At 48.7% G+C, this 19,487-nt stretch overlaps 1 long non-coding RNA gene across 1 annotated transcript in view; it reads right to left on the minus strand.

Annotated features, from left to right (window-relative positions):
- Positions 1-3,616: 3,616 nt before the first annotated feature.
- The window catches only part of LOC146045863 (uncharacterized), a 31,445-nt gene continuing 15,574 nt past the window's right edge, over positions 3,617-19,487 (minus strand). Inside the window, exons 3-4 of the long non-coding RNA XR_014465642.1 lie at positions 11,592-11,727; positions 3,617-3,707 (exon numbers count right to left, since the gene is read on the minus strand). This is a non-coding gene — a long non-coding RNA (uncharacterized LOC146045863). The remainder of the gene's footprint in view (positions 3,708-11,591; positions 11,728-19,487) is intronic.

Raw genomic sequence — 19,487 nt, forward strand, 5'->3', positions numbered from 1 at the left:
CAACTGGAGAGACCATAAGTGGTACGATGATGGGATCGGCTGGGTACACGCTCCAGAGACCTGGGGGAGAGAAAAAGTTTCCATCAACTCCCATTACATTTACTACCAGGAGTACATACATATAATACTACATTTTATTAGCAGCTTATAGTCTCTGATCATGCTATTGCAAATGCCTGTAGCAGCCAGGGTCTATGGTACCATAGCAGGAATCTGGCGGCTTTAGGACCCTTGCCATATGCTGTCTAGCTAGCCCTAGGGTGCTCAGCACAGGCCGGAGACTTACAATGGTCTATGACACAGGTCTTCAACCTGTGGCCCTCCAGATGTTGTGGAACTACATGTCCCAGCATGCCCTGACAGTTTTGGCATGCTCTTATAGGAAAAAAATGTGGCAATGCATGTTGGAACATGTAGTTTCACAACATCTGGGGGGCCATTGAAGATCCATGGTCTATGATATATTTGGGAGAACCATTTCACCTTGTGTGGAGCAGAGCATAGAAACTTAAGTGACAGCTCTGTTGAACAGCCTAAAACTTACCTTCATCTGCACTTTAGCATACTCTGAGTTGCTTGCAGCTTTACGGAACTGTGAACATTGGGTCAGGGCTAAAAAAAGGGCAAAAGCGCTTATTTAGAGTTTAAGATTTGTAAGTTTGTTTGCATATTATTGCGCAATAATATAGATATTTAAGCACTTAGGTGTTACAGCAAAAGGTTGAATAGAGAGTTATTAAATGGTACAGATATTTGAATGTGTTCAATTTAAAGTGATTAATTACGAGTACAATAAGAATGTTCATTGGTTGTAACATAATACAGTAGAATTGTAGAATACATTTGTTTACTGTAAGAAAACATCTAATCAGTCGTTCTTCTCTGCGGGCGTCCTCGGAGATTTGCATAGTCTCCGAGGTGCTCGTAGCGGGGTGGGCATATAGTAGGCGGGCAGGGGGCCTTCGCAGGGTTTCCTGGGCGTACTCACAAAAATATTGGATGCACCCAGGAAATGCTGGGCATCAGCAAGTGAACGGGGGTGGCTACTTGCCTTCCGGGGGCCGGCAGCAGACGTCACGAATGTCAGCTGCCCACAATGTTCACGGAGCAGGGTGCCACTAAATAAAGTCACCAGGGAGTGAGCGCTTCAGAAATCGACCATCGAATGATTTTGGGAAAATATGCGAATAGCGGGGTGTGGGCATTTGGGCGGTGCTACAAAGCTCACAAAGAAGCAAAATAACACTGCTTTGCCAGCCAACCAGAATAAGGGCCATACTGCTTATTAATGGGTGCAAGAATAGTGTAGCCCTGGCAGAAACAATGGTTAAGCATAGAGAACCCCAAGTAGGCATCGGCCTGGCTGCGTTCCCATGGGAATGCCCAGCATTTCATAGAGACGCCCATGCCACTTTCATGGAGGAGAAACATCCTCCGGTGCGTGACAGCACTTGATGCTCTGATGAAGTGAACTATTAGGGGGAGCAGGCAAGAAACCGAATGGACATTCCAAACTACATAATCTACATATGCGATGGTCAGTGGGATGTACCGCCAATGCTTTGTACATCCCGTCCAGAGAGAGAGAGAGTTGGGGCAGAGAGAGAGAGACTGGACACACTTGTCGGCATAAGCAGGCAGCAGACAGAACACATGAATTCCCCCCCTGACTCTGCAACACCCCAATTGCTGGCTCAATAATCCTGGCTGGTACACACTTTTGCAGAAGAAAATCAACAAAATAAAAATGTATTGTTTGTGGGGGAAACAATTGTTGTCACTGATTTTCATTTTGTCTTTGACTGATCTTCCTTACCCATTGCATTGGCAGGTCTCAGTATCATATCCGCCACAGACGGCTCCTATTTATTTTTGATCTGTCCGACAGCCGGCGCTTACCTGTTCGCTAGGCTGGAAGTATATGCAGCTTAGCGAACAGGACTGAATCAGGCCTCTTTATCTGTCTGTGCTCATGGTCGCCATCTCTCTCTACAGATCTCACACACTCTCCCTCTGCCCCAGGTTAATGGCTGTGAGGGGTAAGGAGACAGGAGGGAAGAAGGACACAGAAAACCTATATGTTACCTAACAACTCGATAAAAAAACCTCGATAATGGAAATGCTGTAGATGTGATTTTCCTAGATTTCGCTAAAGCATTTGATACTGTCCCACACAAGAGATTGATTAATAAAATGGAGAACCTAGGATTGGGTGAAAATATCTGCAGATGGGTAGGGAATTGGCTATGTAATAGAGAACAAAGAGTGGTTGTGAATGGTGCCATATCAGATATGATACCGGTACTAAGTGGAGTGCCCCAGGGTTCGGTTTTGGGGCCCATTTTGTTTAACATTTTTATTAACGATATTGGGATAGGGTTACTCAGCAATGTATCCATCTTTGCGGACGATACAAAACTTAGCAAAGTCATCAAATCACCAGAAGATGTCACCATGCTTCAAAATGATCTTGCAATTCTAGATGAGTGGGCAAAAAAATGGAAGATGAGGTTCAATGTAGATAAATGTAAGCAGTACTATTTTTCTGGAAAAATAGGTTCAGGAACTCCAGGTCTGCGGGTGGATCAATTAAATAAAAAAAAACATATATAATAGAGAGGGAGGGAGAGATAGATGTATATATTGTATTTAGAAACAAAGGCACTCACAGGTGACTTTAAAATAAAACTTATCTTATAAAAAGTACATTTTCAGTTCCTGATGATGTCATATTTAATTAGAGGTTCAGGAACTGAGTTCCTGCTGGTTCCTGCTGAAAAATAGCACTGAATGTAAGGTTATGCACCTTGGGAGACACAACCAGTGTGCAAGTTACAACCTTAGCGGAGAGGAACTGGGTAATTCCATACTTGAAAAGGATCTAGGAGTCCAAATAGACAGCAATCTAGGATGTAGTGCCCATTGTAATGTAGCTACAAAAAAGGCCAACAAAATTCTGGCATGTATTAAGAGGGGAATGGAAACTAGGAACTCAAGGGTAATTATGCCACTATATAAAGCATTGGTGAGACCTCACCTAGAGTACGGAGTACAGTTCTGGGCCCCACACTATAAAAAGGACATCATAGAATTAGAAAAAGTCCAAAGGCGAGCAACAAAGCTTATTAGGGGAATGGAGAATTTAAGCTACGGGGAGAGATTAAGCAATTTGGGACTATTTACATTAGAAAAGAGACGTTTAAGGGGGGACATGCTCAACATGTACAAGTATATCAAGGGCCAATATAAGGAACTGTCACACACCCTATTTTCTACTAGAAAGGAATCTAGGACGCGAGGGCATGAGTATAGATTAGAAAAAAAAAGATTTAATTCAGCTAGTAGAAAGAATTTCTTTACGGTCAGAACAGTCAAACTCTGGAACTCTCTTCCCAGAGAGGTGGTAACGGCTGGCTCATTAAATGCGTTCAAGGCAAAGTTGGACAAACATTTACTGGAGAAAAACATCCATGGGTACAAATAAGAAATATAATTTGTCTGTAAAATACCAGAACCTACCAAATAAGCAATGGATATCTATACCAGGTTGAACTAGATGGACGCAGGTCTTTTTTCAACCTTACCTACTATGTAACTATGTAACTATGTAACTCACCTCTGATATAATGCTAGAACAGGTCCAGGTGCAGCACATATTCGGTGTACACATAGGTGGCCGGCTGCTCACCCGTTGTACTCGTGTAGACCTGGGTAACATAGATAAAGGTTATTACTGCACTATTCACACAATACTGACTATAGTGCACAACCTAGGGGTCTAGTTACTAACATGCAGCAATAAGGTGGATTGTCTATTACCTATTATTGGGGCAACAGAAACTCACTTATTGCCACCATCAGAGAAAGGTGACTAAGATCTGGGACTTAAAAATACTTTCTACCTCACTCTTCCCAACTGCTTTAAATGTAATAATAAAATACATTTTTAACCAATTTATCATCTTTTTTTCATGGATTTTTGTAAGAAACACCCTTTCAGCATTTTATATGTGGAAATGGGAAACAGGGACAGAGGGGCGCACAATCACTGTACTATAGTGTTCTCAGATCTAGTCCTCTGCATACACTGGCAGTGCATGTTTTCCAAATGTCCTTGCTGGAGCACAGGCATATTCATTACTCACTGACACATTATAAAATATCTACAGATGATTCTTAGGATTTCACTTGTGTTTCTGTGAGGAGACCTGTAAATTGTGCGACGTTAGCTTGTCCCAAGAACTGGAAATGGGAAGCAATGCTCCTCTATAAGAAATGAATGTTACAGTAAGGGGGTCATATTGTTCATTTGCACCCCCACGTGGTCCAGCGATGGGTTTTTTCCGTGCATGCGCATAATGAATTATGCGCATGTGCAGGGTCCCTGGGCGACTGAACTCAGCGACTGATCAGTTCACACTGACCAATGTGGGCCAGGGGAGTGGGGCAGCAGAGTAGGGTGTCCACCATGGGAACGCTCAGCATTTCATGGCCGTCCCTATGGGATTGCGTGCAGCAGGTGGTGTGCCAGGGTTGGACGGCTGACGTCACATGACGTCGGGCAGGCAGATGACGTCAGCCGTCCGTCCTGGTTTCGGCCGGCCACTGACTTATATTTGCGTGGCCTGGATCAGTCAATCGATGGTCGGTGATCATCAAATGATTTCTCCTGCTGCGGGCACATGAGAGGGTATGTGTATTCGTGACACTTCCCCTCGCATGGTTGCAAGGTGATACGGTGGCGATTCGGCAGGGGCAGGCCCTCTGGGACTCGGTACGCTGCGAGTTTCACAGCTTACCGAGTCAACCAGAATCAGGGCCTAAGTGTAGAGATGGTGATGTGTTATATGTGTTATATAAAATATCTCTCAATAATCCATCTATGCCAAATCACTTCAGTCAGACACAAAGCCCTCTGACTGGCTCACTGGTCACCAAAGGCTATCCGCTTAAGCAGCACTTTCCCACTTACAGGAAGAACACTATACACGTGTACCCAGACCGTCCAATAGGATCCTTCCATCAGGTACAGAAAGCTCTGCTCCCGGACTTCCCAGGTGGTTACCTGCAGTGAAACAGCTTTCTCATCAATTATCTAGTTCAACACAGGTGACTACAATCATAAACAGGGGGAAGCCCAAGAGCAGATCCTCTTGTACCTGATGGAAGGGGTCGTGCTGGGGGATCTGTTATTCCCCCACTCCCATCCCTAACTCCCCTCTCACATGTCAATACAGACAAAAGTAAAACAGTAGGGATGGCCATTCACGATCGATGATTCAAAATCATCGATGGTTCATGGCCAATGTCGAATACTTTAGCCATCGATGGGGGAGAACCAGATGCTTTCCCTCCATCGATGGAACAGTAAAACGATGTTTGCTTTATTTTTTCAAAGCCCCGGGACACAGAGCATAGCTCTGCCCCCTGACACCAGCGAAGCCATGTCCCCCGTGTTTTGATTGGCCCACAGGCCAATCAATCAAACACAATGGATGACCATCGATATGTGAAAATATTGATGGTCATCATTGCATAGTTTAGCACTATCGATGGCAATGGCAACGATGGCCATCCCTATAAAACAGATATTTTAGTAGATGTATTTAAAAGTGAAAAAACATAGGCACCTGATTATCACTACCCCGGAGGGCTGTATTCTATTGTATTATGTTGGTGAAATAGTTACAGCCATACATTTATGTACATTTAATGTTCCTTTCCTGCAGTTAGATTATAAATTAGGAACATGTACATAGGATCTCACTGAAATTAGGCACAAATAACATTAACAGGGTAAGTTATAGCAACTTAGAAATCCTAAAAATAAAATTAGGCCCATTAGCATGGATACTATAGAGTGTATATGGGAGAGCAGCAAGCTGGTCACATGACCCAAGCTATACACTTTCATAGCTGAGAGTGGCAGTTATTTTCCAACTGGCATCTCTGCAGCAGACAGCATCAGAGGAGGAAGCAGGAGCCCAAGCAGAGGATTGAGAAGGGGAGAAAAAGCGATTTCAGGAGACAGAAAGCCAATTACTGGATCAGGTGAACCCGTCGTAAGACGCAGGAGCCGAATCAGGAGAGGTAAGTAAACTTATTGGATCAGGTGTACCCGTCAGTAGACGCAGGAGCCCGATCAGGAGAAGTAAGTAAACTTATTGGATCAGGTGTACCCGTCGGAAGACGCAGGAGCCAGATCAGGAGAGGTAAATCGACTTATTGGATCAGGTGTACCCGTCGGAAGACGCAGGAGCCAGATCAGGAAAGGTAAATTGACCAATTGGATCAGGTGTACCCGTCGGAAGACGCAGGAGCCAGATCAGGAAAGGTAAATTGACCAATTGGATCAGGTGTACCCGTCGGAAGACGCAGGAGCCAGATCAGGAGAGGTAAATCAACTTATTGGATCAGGTGTACCCGTCGGAAGACGCAGGAGCCAGATCAGGAGAGGTAAATCGACTTAGTGGATCAGGTGTACCCGTCTGAAGACGCAGGAGCCAGATCAGGAGAGGTAAATCGACTTATTGGATCAGGTGTACCCGTCGGAAGACGCAGGAGCCAGATCAGGAAAGGTAAATTGACCAATTGGATCAGGTGTACCCGTCGGAAGACGCAGGAGCCAGATCAGGAAAGGTAAATTGACCAATTGGATCAGGTGTACCCGTCGGAAGACGCAGGAGCCAGATCAGGAGAGGTAAGTCAACTTATTGGATCAGGTGTACCCGTCAGAAGACGCAGGAGCCGGATCAGGAGAGGTAAGTCGACTGATTGGATCAGGTGTACCCGTCGAAAGACGCAGGAGCCAGATCAGCAGAGGTAAGTTCACATATTGGATCAGGTGTACCCGTCGGAAGATGCAGGAGCCGGATCAGAAGATGGAGGAGATGGTCGGGAAGAAGAGGAGAAGGAAGGAGACCTCAAGAAGGCCTGAAAAGGAAGCACCTGAGGAGGAACCCAGCGGCAAGATACAGAAGACAGACCAGAACACAGAGGAGATGGCCGGAAAGAAGAGGTGCAGGAAGGAGACATCAAGAAAGCCTGAAAAGGAAGCACCTGAGGAGTCCAGCAACAAGATGCAGGAAAAAGACCAGAAGACAGTGAAGAACACTTCATCAAGAAAATCCAGAGAGGAGGAATCGCTGGAAGAGAGAAAGAGAGCAGCAAGCGAGGCTAAAGACCCGGATGAAGATCAGCCAAGACCAGGTAAGCGGAAATGTAGTTGGATGTCCTTGCACTGTAGTTCATTTTCACATTGGCAAAGTTGAATATTGTTTATATAAAAAAAATATTAATAATGTTTTATATGTAATTTATATTCATTTCATTGGTTACTACAGTTATTCAGATAAAGACAGTCTCAAAAAAAAGGATTAGTAAAACTACTGTAATATTTATGGAGAAAGGTGCACAACTACAAAGGTGCTGTAACCTACAGTATAGCTCAGTTTGGTGACAGGCATATGCCGGCATTCGCAGTGTCATTTACACAATGAAAACACAGTATGAATGTTCTTCTACCTTTACCTAGCCTAATCCTAACATTACTATGATTATTACTTCATTAACCCCACACCCAAACATCAGGGGGTTTACAGAATAGCTCTAGGTTTACTGGCACTAAAGGTGGTAATACCCAGGATGGCGGTGCCTGCATTTATACGTGACAGCCCAACCCCCCTGGGGAAGACAGCCATGGTGATAACTGAAGAATGTAGGGCTGGTGTCACCCGGTGTAATGACTCATGGGGGGAAATTTACTAAGATGTGTATGCTACTTCACATGTGATGTTGCTATGGGCAACCAATCAGAATCTACTTCTTATTTATTTAGCATCCTCTAGAAGACAGGATCTGATTGGTTGCCCATAGCAACATCACATGTGAAGTAGAATACACATCTTAGTAAATCCCCCGCCATGGTATCATGGCGGTTTTTTCCCTTCATTTAATTATGGACTTGGATATTTAATCTATTATTAGATATTTAATCTATTATTAGATATTTAATCTAAAGTAATGTATGTTAACATGAATTTCACATATAGGAATACAGATGCAAACCCTTTCAGGCTGTTTATAGGACAACAAAACGCATTATATCCCGTGTCAAACTTGGACATGAAGGGCCCATCAGGCGAATGTAATGGTTGGCATCTATTGTAGCTTAATGCCATTACAAATGTACTACAGGCAATGTGATTAGTGCCAGAACGGTATGGCCAGTAACTACAGGATTAGCTCAGAGGAATTGGCTTGGTCACTAGAACCCCAGGCAATCCTTTTGATCACTAGCAATAATTTACCTGCTTAAATTTGCATGAGAATGCATCACTAACAGTTCCTTACAACACATAAATGCACATGCTCCATTCCTACAATATTAAATAGGCACTATTCAGTTACGCAACAAAATTATTAAACTCAAAAGTGATCAAGGTGCAGGGCAATACTGTGTCTGAAGTCTGGGGGCACATAGAAAACATTGGTGGTAGGTGTAGAAGGACAGAAAGCCTACATAAGCAGAGGGAAGGGCTAAGGCACTGCAAGGGAACAAGGGAAGGGTAGAGAGCCTGGATCAGACAGAGCCCGAGAGTCCAAACCACGCAGGGATAGAGCAGAGAGACTGAACCAGACAGGGGAAGGGCAGAGAGGCCGGACCAGACAGGGGAAGGGCAGAGAGTCTGGACGAGACAGGGGAAGGGCAGAGAGGCCGGACCAGGCAGGGGAAGGGCAGAGAGGCCGGACCAGGCAGGGGAAGGGCAGAGAGACCGGACCAGACAGGAGAAGGGCAGAGAGGCTGGAGTGCCCCACGTAGGAATACTTAATTAAAGGTGTATTCAGGAGCTTGGGCTTACTGTTCAATGAGGCCTGGTGGTTCCGATTAGCTAGAAGTAGCTTTGTAAAACCCTATAGTGTGCTACGCTGTAAGTTTGAATCGTGCCCTATCTCCTTATCTGTTGAATAATAAATTCCTAATCTATTATTTTACTCCGCAAGGACCAAGCAGCATCTCACCGCCAGACTGCCCCGAGGACGAATCTCAATTCCTGGAGAGATATGACATCCGTCGGGAGTTAGGCCGAGGCACATACGGAGTGGTCCTGCTGGCGCACGACAACATCACCAAGACGGATGTCGCCATTAAACTCTTGAACAACAACGGACTGTCAGATAGAGAAGAACTGAAGGCGTGGATGGAGACCAGAGCCCTACAATCAACATCTGGGAGCCCCTTCTTAGCACATGGACTTCTGACCTTCCAGAATGAAGACGTCTTGGCATTCGTCATGGACTACGCCAGCGGTGGAGACCTGTTTGACCTGCTGCAATCAAGAGGGTGTCTTGAGTCTACGGCTACAACGTACGATCTATGCATAATCTGGTGTATAACTCTGTGTGATATAGGATTCCGGTACTTATGTAATATCTGGACTCCCGTTTTTCTTATGAGACCGCGTCCCCTCGCGGGGCTCGCTGCGCTCGCCACGCTTCGGGCATGGTGGCTCGCTGCGCTCGCCACACTATAGAAAATCAACTCCATGCGTAGTTGGATAGTAGGGGTATGAAAAAATGGGGTGCATTTAACATGGGAGTCCAGATAATACATAAGTACCAGGATTCCTTGTTGGACGTCCATCAATTTGTCTCTTCCTGCTAGAATTCTATTCTACCCGTATTTGTCTTCCTTTCGTGTTCTACAGCTCTTACACTGTTCCCCATCCCACACTGTATCTCTCTATCCTGCCCATACACAATGGCTGATTTGGGATATTACAATGTTGTTACATTTCTTCTATAACAGAGTCTTCGCTGCCGAGATCGTGTCCGGTCTCCAGTACTTCCACAGGATGGGCTTCATCCATCGGTAACTTTCTTTCTTTCCTCATTTAAATAAACATAGAAGAAAAGATAATTTGGGATTCCTATATATATACACCCCTTTGTGTGCAGCTCTAGCCTGACCATTACATCCCTCCAAAGCCCCTCCTACCACCCTGTCACTACCACACCCACTTCTATCTGGGCCACAGGGAAATACATCTCAACTGCCAGACACCTGGGATAATGCAGTCCCAATCATGGCATCAGGGCAGAGCCAGCAAATTGAGACAACTCAAGTCAATCTCAGACATTGGGAGCAATGCTAGCGGTGTATATGTGGATCTGATTATAAGATTATATGCATGCAAGTGCAAATATACAGGAAGGACAGCAACTCTGCCAGCATCCAGCATCTGCCAGCAAACACTTCTTATTCGCAACACAATGCACCTAAGACGCACCAGGAGACTTTGCCTTAATATGTGTCTGAGGACGTATCTGCAGCCTTAGACACTTATGATGTATGCAAACAAGTACTTAATGACAAAATACTTATTGTTCCTTTTACAGAGACATCAAACCAGAGAACATCCTGCTTCATGACGGCCATATTAAAATCACCGACTTCGGGCTGGCGATCGAGAACAAACCCAGAGCCTCTGGCTACGCTGGAACACGTGGCTACATTGCCCCAGAGGTGAGGCTATAATAAATTTGAGGGGCTATGTGATAAGGTGGATATGGAGGAGACAATGTCACATTTCCATTCTTACTACCAAAGCCCCAGAATTAATCTGTACATAAATTAATTAAATTTCTATTCCCATTATGTACCCAGCGTGTCTGTCCCGGTAATGGTGTTCCCAGTGTGTCTGTCCCGGTAATGGTGTTCCCAGCATATCTGTGCCGGTAATGGTTTACCCAGTGTGTCTGTCCCGGTAATGGTGTTCCCAGCGTGTCTGTCCCGGTAATGGTGTTCCCAGTGTGTCTGTCCCGGTAATGGTGCTCCCAGCGTGTCTGTCCCGATAATGGTGTACCCAGTGTGTCTGTCCCGGTAATGGTGTGCCCAGCGTGTCTGTCCCGGTAATGGTGTTCCCAGTGTGTCTGTCACGGTAATGGTGTACCCAGCATGTCTGTCCCGGTAATGGTGCTCCCAGCGTGTCTGACCTGGTAATGGTGTTCCCAGCGTGTCTGTCCCGGTAATGGTGCTCCCAGCGTGTCTGACCTGGTAATGGTGTTCCCAGCATGTCTGACCTGGTAATGGTGTTCCCAGCATGTCTGACCTGGTAATGGTGTTCCCAGCATGTCTGACCTGGTAATGGTGTTCCCAGCATGTCTGACCTGGTAATGATGTTCCCAGCGTGTCTGACCTGGTAATGGTGCGCCCAGCGTGTCTGACCTGGTAATGGTGTGCCCAGCGTGTCTGACCTGGTAATGGTGTGCCCGGCGTGTCTGACCTGGTAATGGTGTTCCCAGCATGTCTGACCTGGTAATGGTGTTCCCAGCATGTCTAACCTGGTAATGGTGTGCCCAGTGTCGGTCCTGGGAACTGTGTGCCCAGCATGTCGGTCCAGGGAACTGTGTGCCCAGCATGTCTGTCCTGGGAACTGTGTGCCCAGTATGCCTATATATGATAAACATGATCTGATTTCTCATTCATCTCACATGTATGGAATTATTTGTCAGTGTAACATCTGATGGCAGGCGTATTGTGCCCAGATCTGCTGTCCTGTTTATGAAGTGTAATGTAGTGAACTTCTTACCTTTTAATGACAGATCATCATGGGAGACCGATATAATGCGGGAGTGGATTGGTACTCCTTCGGTGTGGTGCTATTCCAGATGTCAACAGGAAAATCCCCCGAGGAGTGCCGCATCTCGGCTTTGGCGGGCTGTCATCTGTGCCCGAATACAAGAAACATCATTGAAGAGGTGAGTGTAGGAACATACTTAGCATTCAGCACTAGGTAACAAAGAGGCCATGAACAATGTGTCAGCGTCTGTTATTTATACAGAACCCCCATTCTCTAGTATCAGCCATGTAGTTGTTCTACGAGCGGTCATGTAGCTGTACATGGGGAAGCTATACGTAGTTACATACGTCAGATTACATTACTGGCTCCCTGACACACACAAATAAGTGAAGGAAACTCCAAGCCAGATCAATGCCTGCTGCAGGAGTCACTGTACCACTGACATACACTACTGGTCACGTTATACAGCACCGGCATTTTCCCTGTTTCTATTCAAATATAAGCAAATCAAGTCCAGTGAATGACCCCCAATGGTACCATGATAAGCAGTAACCTGCTAGAGGTTAGGGGAAAGAATACTAAACTACATAGACACACATCCTCTGATTAGGGCAATACAGTATAATGCTTCTTTTCTTTGATGCTAAAATCATGTCTCCTAAATATGTACTGTAAGAAATCAGACTGCAGATAAACAGAAACTTAGGGCCTTATTCTAATCGGATCGGTGAAACGTGCGTACGGTCCGTCACACCGTACGTTTCCTGTACGCTCACGGTGAGCGTAAGTCCGCCCACAGAACAGCCACACACGGATGGTCACAATGGGGAGTGGCGTACACTTGAGCGTACGCCACCGTGCACGGACGGATCTCCCTCTTAGCCACCGACACCTGGCGTACATCAGAGCGTACGCCACCGTTTACGGACGGGTCTCGTCTGTTTTCACACCGTCACCTTCCGTATATCTGAACGTACGCCACAGTGCAAGTAGAAATTGAGTCCAAAAACATCATTGTTGCTCTTAGATGTGGTTTGTGTCTTTTTCCTAATAAAAAACTGGTATGTTTGTGTTACAGTAAAAAAGTTGACACACGTCGACTTCTGTGAATTGAGTGTCCTGCTTTTTAAAGTATACAAAAACACTTTCTGAATGGGTGAGATGGTTATTGCAGCATTGCTTATTGCATTCAGGTGTATGTAATTTACTTGTATTCGGCATTAATTAGCAGACCCAGGCGTCCGCTCTCATGCGGTAGCTCTAAGAGTGGTCAGGAGCACTCTTTGGCATCCACCTGTTTTTGGTCCAAAATTCACGGTGCATTCGCCGATCGAGACGGTTGTGGCACCGTGCATTTTGTGTGCACACCCCCCTGTACGCCCATGTTTACGCCCAGTTTTCCTCATTACTCCGGCCGCTCCCATAAAAACGCCCACATGCCGCCCACAATGACCGTACTCTTGCGGACAGGTTTTTTCGCACGGAGAGACCCGTTCGTGAGCGGTGTGAGGTCACCGCACATGCGCATAGCGAAAGCTACGTATGCGCAGATGCAAAAAAAACCTGAACCGACCGTGTACGGTCCCACGCACCAAGCAGAATAACCCCCTTAGTTACACTCCTGTTCCTCTTTCCAGCTCCTGTGTGGTGACCCTGAGATGCGTCTGGGTGAGAACGGCAACATCAGAGAACATCCATTCTTCACGGGAATCGATTGGGAGAAGTTAGAACATCTGCAGGACCCATTCACTCCCAGCTTCTCCCTGCAGCCGCCACAGTGAAGGTAACATCACTTCCCCAGGTGCAGGAGGTATAACATCATCTCACACAGGAGCAGCCGATACCTCCATCAGTAGCCACATAACAACTTCCAGCTTCCAGAAGAACACCTGGCTCCTCCGTCAGCCCGAATTACACAAGGTGGCAGAACATCGCCCCTCAACTAACAACTACGGTATGTTCTCCAACGCCCATCAAGTACTGGAGACCGAGAGACCGGAACATCAACTCTCTTCCTGATTGGGTAAGTACGATCCAACCCACATTGCGAATCCACCAAACCCCGCCCGGCGAACGCATGCCCATCCGCCGCCCCAGCAAAGTGTGGCTTCGCCCGCACAGCAGCGAATGGATGTTTTGCATAAACATCCATTCGCTTTGCTGGGGTGTCCGCCCACATCATTCGATGGTCGGTGACCATCGAATGATGTTTAGCGTGCACGCATATATAAGTGACTTTTCAGTTGCATATATATGCGTGCACGCTGGCGTGGATATGGGCGGCCAGCTGACATCCGGTGATGTCAGCTACCCGGCCCACACACCCGCGTCACCTCCTCATTACCATGAGAACGCCCAGCGTTCTCATGGAAACGCCCATGGAACGCTGGGCGTTCCCATATGGTAATGGGGCAGCCCGGCGCTCCCCGCCCATCTCTGCCCCCCCCTCGCTGCCATGGGTGCGTGCACCCGGCGACCCAAAAGGTTGCCGTGGGTGCACGCACCATGAGCCTGCACATGCGCAGAAACACGTCTGCGCATGCGCAGACGCCCAACATCGGTACTGCGTGCGAATGCGCGCAGTACCGATGAAATCTGAATAAGGCCCATTATGCGCAATGTTTACATTCTGCACATGCGATCACATCGCAGAACAACAAACACCTCTGCCATATTTACTGCAGGGGAGCTTGCGGTGTAGAGAATGGAGGTAGGGGGTGGAATGCACCTCCTCCTGCATTTGCATTGCTTAAGGATTGCACAAGCTTATCATGTGCAATCCAAACTGAATCAGGCATCTACTGAAAATGTATATAAAATATAACATCAATGGCGAGGGTTTGGCTGGCAACTTGGGGAGGACGGAGGCCAGAACTGATGTTATATTTTATATACATTTAAGCTGCAAGGCAAAGTTTCTTTGGTCTCGCAAGCCAACCTGCATCTGCAAGCCTGATGAGACTGGTGCACACACGGAGCATTTTGTGCTATTTTCTAAGCAATCTTACTAGATTGCTTAGAAACTAAGCACAAATCTCACCGTGTGTATGCTCCTGGCGATCCCGATGCGCGGTCCCGCACACCGGGATCGCCTGATTAGTAAGTCAGTGCATGCAGACGCAATCTAGTAAGATTGCTTAGAATATCTGCATGTCTCACTGCGTGTGTACACAGGACGCGACCACTTCCGCGATCGCGTCCTGAATCCACTCCCCCCTCATCACTTGTCCCCTCCCATTGTTCTCCAGCGTGCAAGCCCCCCATCTCCCTGGTCCCTCACCCAGTGTGTGTGGTAGGGCCACTCGGTGTTGTGCAGGTCGTCCCTCGCGGGCATGCTCCTGTGCGCCTCACTTTGGACGTGTAGGGGAAGCCGAGAATCCCCCGCTCCGGGATGCACGGAGGACACAGTGGCCCCTGCTCCCTGAGCGCGGGCAGCGTGGACGCGGTGACCGTCTTCAGCAGGCAGACTGGCGGGGAGAAGCAGCGGGCGAGGTGCAGGAGGAGAACCAGGAGGCCCGAGCAGAGCAGGCACAGGGGGGCAGGGGGCATGCCGGCGGCCCCGGGAGGAGGGGAGCAGGGGCTGCTGCAGGCAGACGGGATTGGGGCGCAGCCGCTCACACCCGGCTCTCACTCATCATCTGCCCCGTAATTGTGTGCTCCTTGCAGCTGTGTCAGAGAGGCTGCTGCTGCCGGGTCTCACGCGCCGGGTCACTGGGTGATGGGCACACACAACACAACGCACACCCTAATGCCCAGTCACCCCTCTGTCACCTTGTACAGCACACCCTAATGCCCTGGCACCCCTCTGTCCCCATGTATAGCACACCCTAATGCCCAATTACACATCTGCCCCCATGTATAGCACACCCTAATGCCCAGTCACCCCTCTGTCCCCATGTACAGCACACCCTAATGCCCAGTCACCCCTCTGTCCCCATGTACAGCACACTCTAATGCCCAGTCACCCCTCTGTCCCCATGTACAGCACACCCTGATGCCCAGTCACCCCTCTGTCCCCATCTATAGCACACCCTAATGCCCAGTCACCCCTCTGTCCCCAAGTATAGCACACCCTAATGCCCAGTCACCCCTCTGTCACCTTGTACAGCACACCCTAATGCCCAGTCACCCCTCTGTCCCCATGTACAGCACACCCTAATGCCCAGTCACCCCTCTGTCCCCATGTATAGCACACCCTAATGCCCAGTCACCCCTCTGTCCCCATGTACAGCACACCCTAATGCCCAGTCACCCCTCTGTCACCTTGTACAGCACACCCTAATGCCCTGTCACCCCTCTGTCCCCATGTATAGCACACCCTAATGCCGAGTCACCCCTCTGTCACCTTGTACAGCACACCCTAATGCCCTGTCACCCCTCTGTCCCCATGTATAGCACACCCTAATGCCCAATTACCCCTCTGCCCCCATGTAACGCACACCCTAATGCCCAGTCACCCCTCTGTCCCCATGTATAGCACACCCTAATGCCAGTCACAACTCTGTCCCCACGTATAGCACACCCTAATGGCAGTCACCCCTCTGTCACCTTGTACAGCACACCCTAATGCCCAGTCACCCCTCTGTCACCTTGTTCAGCACACCCTAATGCCCAGTCACCCCTCTGTCCCCATGTACATCACACCCTAATGCCCAGTCACCCCGCTGTCCCCATGTACAGCACACCCTAATGCCCAGTCACCCCTCTGTCCCCATGTACAGCACACCCTAATGCCCAGTCACCCCTCTGTCCCCATCTACAGCACACCCGGTACTTCTTTACTTTCACGGCGCCACTAGATAGGACAGATAGGACAGATAGGACAGATAGGATAGGATACGATTTGTATGCGATTTGACATAAGATATCGCATAAGATATAGGATAAGATTTACTATCCATTTCATAACCCCACTATCCACTAGGGCGTGGAGTGAGAATAGAATAGTGTGGCGAGCGCAGCGAGCCACCGAGCCCGAAGCGTGGCGAGCGCAGCGAGCCCCGCGAGGGGACACGGAATGTATTTTATGGAATTGCATGCAAATGGCATGCGATATTGGGGACTTGCTTTCAAACAACATCCGTGTCCCCTCGCGGGGCTCGCTGCGCTCGCCACGCTTCGGGCTCGGTGGCTCGCTGCGCTCGCCACACTATTCTATTCTCACTCCACGCCCTAGTGGATAGTGGGGTAATGAAATGGATAGTAAATCTTATCCTATATCTTATGCGATATCTTATGTCAAATCGCATACAAATCGTATCCTATCTAGTATCCTATCTGTCCTATCCTATATCTTATGCGATATCTTATGTCAAATCGCATACAAATCGTATCCTATCTAGTATCCTATCTGTCCTATCTAGAGTGGCGCCGTGAAAGTAAAGAAGTACCGCACACCCTAATACCCATTCACCCCTCTGTCCCCATGTATAGCACACCCTGATGCCCAGTCACCGCTCTGTCCCCATGTAAAGCACACCCTAATGCCCAGTCACCCCTCTGTCACCTTGTACAGCACACCCTAATGCCCAGTCACCCCAATGTACCCATGTATAGCACACCCTAATGCCCAGTCACCCCTCTGTCCCCATGTATAGCACACCCTAATGCCCAGTCACCCCTCAGTCACCTTGTACAGCACACACCTGAATGCCCAGTCACCCCTCTGTCCCCATGTATACCACACCCTAATGCCCAGTCACCCCTCTGTCCCCATGTATACCACACCCTAATGCCCAGTCACCCCTCTGTCCCCATGTATAGCACAACTTAATGCCCAGTCACCCCTCTGTCCCCATGTACAGCACACCGTAATGCCCAGTCACCCCTCTGTCCCCATGTATAGCACATCCTAATGCCCAGTCACCCCTCTGTCCCCATGTTTAGCACACCCTAATGCCCAGTCACCCCTCTGTCCCCATGTTTAGCACACCCTAATGCCCAGTCACCGCCCTGTTCCCATGTATAGCACACCCTAATGCCCAGTCACCCCTCTGTCCCCATGTATTGCACACCCTAATGCCCAGTCGCCCCTCTGTCCCCATGTATAGCACACCTTAATGCCCAGTCATCCCTCTGTCCCCATGTATAGCACACCCTAATGCCCAGTCACCCCTCTGTCCCATGTATAGCACACCCTAATGCCCAGTCACCCCTCTGTCCCCATGTATAGCACACCCTAATGCCCATTCACCCCTATGTCCACATGTACAGCACACCCTAATGCCCAGTCACCCCTCTGTCCCCATGTACAGCACACCCTAATGCCCAGTCACCGCTCTGTCCCCATGTACAGAAGACCCTAATGCCCAGTCACCCCTCTGTCCCCATGTATAGCACACCCTAATGCCCAGTCACCCCTCTGTCCCCATGTATAGCACACCCTAATGCCCATTCACCCCTCTGTCCCCATGTATTGCACACCCGAATGCCCAGTCACCCCTCTGTCCCCATGTATAGCACACCCTAATGCCCAGTCACCCCTCTGTCCCCATGTGTAGCACACCCTAATGCCCAGTCACCCCTCTGTCCCATGTATAGCACACCCTAATGCCCAGTCACCCCTCTGTCCCCATGTATAGCACACCCTAATGCCCATTCACCCCTATGTCCCTATGTACAGCACACCCTAATGCCCAGTCACCCCTCTGTCCCCATGTACAGCACACCATAATGCCCAGTCACCGCTCTGTCCCCATGTACAGAAGACCCTAATGCCCAGTCACCCCTCTGTCCCCATGTATAGCACACCCTAATGCCCAGTCACCCCTCTGTCCCCATGTATAGCAAACCCTAATGCCCAGTCACCCCTCTGTCCCCATGTATAGCACACCCTAATGCCCAGTCACCCCTGTGTCCCCATGTATAGCACACCCTAATGCCCAGTCACCCCTCTGTCCCCATGTATAGCACACCCTAATGCCCAGTCACCCCTCTGTCCCCATGTATAGCACACCCTAATGCCAAGTCACCCCTCTGTCCCCATGTATAGCACACCCTAATGCCCAGTCACCCACTGTCCCCATGTATAGCACAACCTAATGCCAAGTCACTCCTCTGTCCCCATGTATAGCACACCCTAATGCCCAGTCAACCCTCTTTCCCCATGTATAGCACACCCTAATGCCCAGTCACCCCTCTGTCACCTTGTACAGCACACCCTAATGCCCAGTCACCCTTCTGTCCCCATGTATAGCGCACCCTAATGCCCAGTCACCCCTCTGTCCCCATGTATAGCGCACCTTAATGCCCAGTCACCCCTCTGTCCCCATGTATAGCACACCCTAATGCCCAGTCACCCCTCTGTCCCCATGTATAGCAAACCCTAATGCCCAGTCACCCCTCTGTTCCCATGTATAGCACACCCTAATGCCCAGTCACCCCTCTGTCCCCACGTATAGCACACCCTAATGCCCAGTCACCCCTCTGTCCCCACGTATAGCACACCCTAATGCCCAGTCACCCCTCTGTCCCCACGTATAGCACACCTTAATGCCCAGTCACCCCTCTGTCCCCACGTATAGCACACCCTAATGCCCAGTCACCCCTCTGTCCCCACGTATAGCACACCTTAATGCCCAGTCACCCCTCTGTCCCCACGTATAGCACACCCTAATGCCCAGTCACCCCTCTGTCCCCACGTATAGCACACCCTAATGCGCAGTCACCCCTCTGTCCCAATGTATAGCACACCCTAATGCCCAGTCACCCCTCTGTCCCCATGTATAGCACACCCTAATGCCCAGTCACCCCTCTGTACCCATGTATAGCACACCCTAATGCCCAGTCACCCCTCTGTCCCCATGTATAGCACACCCTAATGCCCAGTCACACCTCTGTCACCTTGTACAGCACATCCTAATGCCCAGTCACCACTCTATCCCCATGTATAGCACACCCTAATGC

The sequence above is a fragment of the Crinia signifera genome, chromosome 11, assembly GCF_055691185.1.
Source record: "Crinia signifera chromosome 11, ASM5569118v1, whole genome shotgun sequence".
In the NCBI taxonomy this organism is placed as follows: Eukaryota; Metazoa; Chordata; class Amphibia; order Anura; family Myobatrachidae; genus Crinia; species Crinia signifera.